This window comes from Dysidea avara, chromosome 15 (genome assembly GCF_963678975.1).
Source record: "Dysidea avara chromosome 15, odDysAvar1.4, whole genome shotgun sequence".
NCBI lineage: Eukaryota > Metazoa > Porifera > Demospongiae > Dictyoceratida > Dysideidae > Dysidea > Dysidea avara.
This window is the reverse complement of record NC_089286.1, coordinates 2531606-2537959: the sequence shown is the minus strand read 5'-3', so window position 1 is coordinate 2537959 and position 6354 is coordinate 2531606. Positions and strand designations below refer to the sequence as shown.

General features: G+C 36.2%; 1 long non-coding RNA gene across 1 annotated transcript; it reads left to right on the top strand.

The window, feature by feature from the left end:
- Positions 1 to 1286: 1286 nt before the first annotated feature.
- LOC136245794 (uncharacterized) lies at positions 1287 to 6092 on the top strand. The gene is made up of 5 exons (XR_010696126.1): positions 1287 to 3392; positions 3857 to 4234; positions 5291 to 5349; positions 5640 to 5706; positions 5964 to 6092. It is a non-coding gene; the product is annotated as an uncharacterized lncRNA (long non-coding RNA).
- The last annotated feature ends 262 nt before the right edge of the window (positions 6093 to 6354 follow it).

The following is a 6354-nucleotide window of genomic DNA, read 5'->3' as shown; positions in this document are numbered from 1 at the left end:
GATTGCCCTGAAAACCTTCGCCAAAAAGTTACTAAAAAGCTCACAAATTACAATGACGACAGCACACTGACTGCTGGATTGGAAAAACAAATTACTATTAAAATAGGGCGTAAAATTATGCTTCGTAGAAATATTGATATCTCCCTTGGACTTGTTAATGGGGCTATAGGTACTGTATGTGCTGTAAAATACAGCATAGACCAGCTTAAAGTAATTGACAACGTTATTGTAAAATTTAGTGACAGAAATGAGCATCATTTGGAAAAAGTTAATAGTTTCAAATTTTAGACAAAGCTTTTGTTATTAGGCGACAGTTTCCAATTACCAGTGCATATGCCATCACAATCCACAAGTCCCAGGGATTAAGTCTTCGTAATGTTATTACTGACATAGGGAACTCAATTTTTACATGTGGTCAGAGCTATGTGGCTATGTCTAGAGTAACAAGTCTATCTGGTTTACATTTGATAAATCTGGACCCCAGGTCTATAAAAGCATTGGATTCTGCTGTAATAGAATACACTTATCTAAGAGAAACATTTCGTCCAGCCTTGCCATCATTGCCTACTCATAAGAAAAGGTCTAAACTTGTTCCTGATAGGCAATGGTGTGTTTCAAAATCAGCTTTAATGATTCAAAAGTGTACTAGTGGCTCCGCAGACTATTTAACTATGCTACCTAACAAAGGGTTTTCTAATAGTGATGGTTTGTCGAGTTTTGCAAATAGTGCTATGCAGTGCGTAAGTTTTACGTACTGCACTAATTAAACAATCCAAAACATGTCTTAAGCACATGGCTATAAAATATGAAACTAGTGATAAGGTCCCACTAGATTATACTAGTTTACGTGCTGAAATCGGCTTTCCTTTTGTTACAAGTTCTGAGCTTAATCCAGATGATTTTGTAGCTGCAGTTTCATTGTATGATAGTGAATTATATTCTTTGATCAATCATGGCATAATTGAGGAAGAAATGTGTAGTAATTGTGATGATTGTTATGACTTTAAAGAGTCTGAAGTAATGATAAGATACATTGATGTGATTGACCCACCTAAAAGTGTCAAACTTGATGAAATACTTTCAGGTGATCAAGATTGGAAAGTGCATCCAACTATAATTTGTGCTAAATGTAAGGTATCCTGTAAAGTACGCAGTAGAATAGTTGATGCCCAACAAGTTCTTATAGTTAGGCTTAACGTTTTTGATAGTACAACTAAGATGAGAGCACGATGTAATTTTAATGCTGTCTCAAGTAGTACAATGAAGGTGGGTGATCGATCGTCTGTTTAAATTAAAATCTAGTGTCCATTATAATCATAGCAAAAGTACTGGTGTAAGCTATTACAGTGTTGTATCTGCTGAAAAGAAATGGATACATTGCACTGACTAAACAATAAGAGTCGCACCATGGCCAAAAGGTGCAAAAGATCTGTGCATGCTGTTTTATGAAAGTGCAGTGCCCTTGATTAATACTTCTAAGCCTGCAAATAATCATAAATCATCTAGCAGAAAATTTCATCCAGAAATGCCAGTTGTTACGTCTACCACTAACCTAGTCTGTTGTAAAAGATTTTTTAACATAGATCGTGTTTCTTGTTATGCTAATTCTGTTATTCAATGCTTACTACAGTCCCCTGTACTAAGAAGAGCTTTACAAAACAGTTCATTAGATCCTATTAGACGATTAGCTGATGACTATGCTGATGCCTCATGCTTGCTAGTGACCCCTATCAGACATGCTCTAGGCCCACCATTTAGTCTTCCCCATCAACAAGATGTGTGTGATTTCTTTCAAAAACTAACTGACGTTTGCACCGAAATTGATGCAAATGTTTCATTACAAGCACGTTGTGATTTTCGTTGTTCTGCTTGTGATAAACAGTTATTCTAGACATCTGCAGAACCGGATGTTAGTTTTATTTGTACCCAGTAATGTTGTAGATATGGGTGAACTACTTAGTGCCGCAGGACAATGGAATAGTCCTCCAGATTTTATGTGTTTCTCTTGTAGAGTGGGACAAATGCAAAAACGCGAAATACTTATATCTGCAGGAGATGTCATTGTTGTAGTTTTAAGTATTTTTAGCTACTCTGCTGATGGAACAATTCATAAAAAATTAGTGTTGGTAAACCAGGTAGACACTTCTGTGATATCATTAAATGGTGTCACGTATAGGGTGCATAGTACTATATATCATCATGGAGTTAGTCCCCACTCAGGTCACTATACAAGCATACATAGAAACGGTGATAGATGGTGTCTATCGGATGATATGACTGTTAGGTTTGTGTCTTGGCCAGAGGGTTCACTTGGTCTATATATGCTATTTTATCACCGTGTTGAGATGTTATAAAGGTCTTATCAGTATTTGTGTTATCCTGACTTGCACAGTGTAATAAATTGGCTTGTACTGTAAACATATATCAGTCACAAGAGAAATTTGCTATCTAGAGTGATACAGGAACACTGTGAGAAACATATAAACTTGTGTATATTATGCTGGTATCATACATAAAGAGTAGCTATGAGTGGAGGTGGGAGAACCTCTGTACTCTAATTCTTAATAATACAGAGGAATATATTTGCAAAGTGATTGTACATTTAGTAGGCATTTTTACAAGGCTCACTGTGTGCACTAGCACTGTAAGGTCATTGTACAGTATGCACAAATAACAAAATAATTTTTGTTGAACAGACAGTGCATTATTGTTAAGTTCCTTTATCCAGTGTGCCACAGTAAGTATCAGTGAAGACCACCTATGCATACTAGAGTAGCTATGGGTGGAGGAGGGTGATGAGTAGCTATGAGTGGAGGAGGACCATACCAAGAGCTCATTATTCTACCATGCGACAGGAAATCTTGATGAATGAAAATCTGATGAATTTTTACAAATTGGTTTCTTTAATTCATCAACCACCTTAAAAGTCAGTGTTTAAAATGTTTAAATCTATGATTTCTTGCTATTCATTAGATTAATTTGTCAAATCTCATTAATTGTTGTAAAATCATCAAATTTGTCAATATTTCCTGTTGTACAGTAATATTTGATTGAGTTCTTGGCCTATATGTATACACCTTAATATTTCAAGAATTACACAGAGTGACCATCTACCATCTGTTGTTTTGTCTTTAATTATGTGTCTGTGCATACCTTAAAATATCAAGGTGCTATTATGTCATGAACTAGCTACGGGTGGAGGTGGGACCTACTGTATGGTCTATATATTCCAATGTTTGTGATTTGATTTTACCAAAAAAAATTACACAGCAGGATAGTGCACTAAAGTATTGGAATATTGACCATACAGTAGTTATCTTAGATGCGTTATGTATATGTTAACATAGTTTGTCTTTAATAATATCAAGGTCATGAAATAGCTACGGGTGGAGGTGGGACATACTGTATGGTCTATATATTCCAATGTTTGTGATTTGATTTTAACAAAAAATTACACAATAAGGTAGTGCACTAAAGTATTGGAATATTGAACATACAGTAGTTACCTTAGATCTAGTCTCGTGCCCAGACCCCACCCACCGCGTTGAATAGGGTCTGGTGACATTTGCAGGAGTTTTGGGCCCTACGCCATTTTTCTTTTCTGATTAATCGGACGCCTTGATTCAGGTACAACGCGATTTGATAGGCTGGAAGTAGGAAAATGGCCGACTATAGCTATGGATACAAATGCGTAAACAATACGGCGGCGGGCCCAAAAAGATTGCGTAAGTCACCAGACCCTACTCAACAACGCAGTGGGTGGGGTCTGGGCACGAGACTACCTTAGATCTGTTATGTACATGTTATATTAGTGAACATAGTTTGTCTTAAATATCAAGGTCATGAACGGGTGGAGGTGGGACCTACTGTATGGTCTATATAGTCCAATGTTTGAGATTCGATTTTAGCAAAAAAATGAATATAAATTACACAGCAGGATAGTGCACTAAAATATTGGAATATTGACCATACAGTAGTTACCTTAGGTGTGTTATGTACATGTTAAATTAGGATTTGTGTGGGGTGAACATTGTTTTGCTGTAATTATTCCTAAATTATGTTGATTTTACAATAGTGTGTCATGGCAAAATTTATGTAATTGATGTACAATGGGTCAAAAATGAAGATACGTTTAGGCATGTATATCCCAAGGGAACAGGAGCGGTGGAGCAGGCCAAAGAGTGAGGGGGCCAGGCCAGCTATAAACTGAAGACCAAAAAAAAAGCCTTAAAAGGTAACTAATTACTGACAACAGCTGCTCTCCACCAATTCTATCTCCTTATTTATAACTACAAATGTAGTTAAGGAATTTGCTATACTGCTCTGAATACTGTGACTGCTCTATTAGAGTATTCAGATCCTGACTGTTCTATTAGAGTATTTCAATCTTTTCTTGCCCATAAAAGAGGGGGAGGGGCTTGGCCCCTCATCTCCACTTCCTATGCAAGGGAAAGTAATTCTATATCAGTTCCTTACATTTTTATACATTCTTTTCTGCAAAGAATTGAGGGTATAAGAGAGTGCCACTTAGGGCCATCTGGTCTCATGTTTATAAGCTTGCTATTTATAAATTGATACCTAGCTAGTTCTGTGTAGGGTATAATGCAGGTTAAAATTACATACATTAGATTTGAACAATTGTTCCCAGTATCAAATTTATGTTACTACTACAGTACTACTAATGTAGGAGGGGTCATTTCAATAGGTCACATATCTTGTTCAAGTGTGTACAAGTATAGCACATGTATATGGATAGGTATAAGTTAGGGCTGAGCGATAGTGAAATTTTCACTGCCCGAACGATATCATGACACTGTTCACGATAGACAATAGTAAAACAATAGTGATAATTCACCTATTTCCTATTAGTTGCCTTCAAATAGAGTTGTAAGGAAGGATGTACCCATGCATGTATTTTGCATAAGATATTAAACAGCCTTTTAGGCTGATTCTTGTTCCAAAAAGTTATTATTTTGAAGTATTTTGCAGATATTTCTCCATATTTTACTTGTTAATTACTGTCTGATAGTAAATTTTCAAACGATATAGGTGATACCGATAGTGATACTATCCCGATATTCCGATATGCACATACTATCTAGCGATATGTCATGTGATCAACTTCCTCTGCATTAACACAGAATGTCCTACTATACCTACTATAAAACAATTGGTTGTTTACTTACATCTTTTAAATAGAATTCCTTGCATATTATCTGATCTATGTCCCATAGCCACTTTCATGTTAATTAAAACCTACTGTATGTATTGTATTCTCTTTGTACTATAGCAAATATATTGTGGATTGCTCCAGCGATATAAAAAAATGGCTAACAGATTTCTTCACATGTAAGTTTTGTCCAAGACCAAGACTGATAACCTGGTGTATGTATATCACATATGCATGTATGCACACAACACATGATATTCAACCCTTCTTTTGTTTTGAGGTATCCTCTACCTATCCACGTGCCTATGCTGAATAAGCACGGGTATACACTCGAGATGAGAACAAAATTTTGCATGCTTTGTTTATTTAATGTGCAGTTAGTGTGCGTGTGCATGTGTGTACATGTGCTTCTGTGTGTGCGTGTGCATGTGGTGTCTGTTAAAATATTTTTGTTTGTTGATTTTCTCAGGTTATCACATGTAGTAGTACTGAGGTGGACAACCTACATCTTGGATAGACAAGCTAGAAAATAAAAGGTTGGCTTGATGACTTGGTGTGCTGTTCACGTGTGTGTGTGTGTGTGCTCTATTAGAGTAGTAACTGTTCTCTTAGAGTAGTTGAATAATACTGAATTTTTGCCAATGTTCTTTAAGGTATTTACACAGTTTCAGAGATATGGAATTTTCAGACAATCTCTGTTCCCAAGAGGTTTGGAAAACGTTCCACTGTACTATAATTTTGTAATAAAATTTACGTAATGTCTGTTGTCATTTCTGTTTATGCTTTACTATAGGTGGTACCCAACATTCAAGTTGATCTGTATGGAACAAACTTTAATTATGTCATAGCATTATGTTGACATTATGATGATAACGTCATGAAAGTATGACAACATACAAGAGAAAATGGGGGCCTTTTTTACTCTGCATGAAAATCTATTATCTATTCACTATGCTCAGTGATCTCATTACCACGATGTGTGCTAGTGGGTCAGGTAGCACCGCCCATACCCATACCATATCTGCTAACATAACAATTAAATTTTCTCTCATTTGTGAATGCACTTTGCTAGCGCACGTGGGAAATTAAAATTGCATGGATGTTTGGTAGATGTTTAGCGCGAAAAATTTGTCTTTAGCGCGAACTGTTCTGGCAGAGTGGTAATTTTTTGCTAGTGCGTTAAA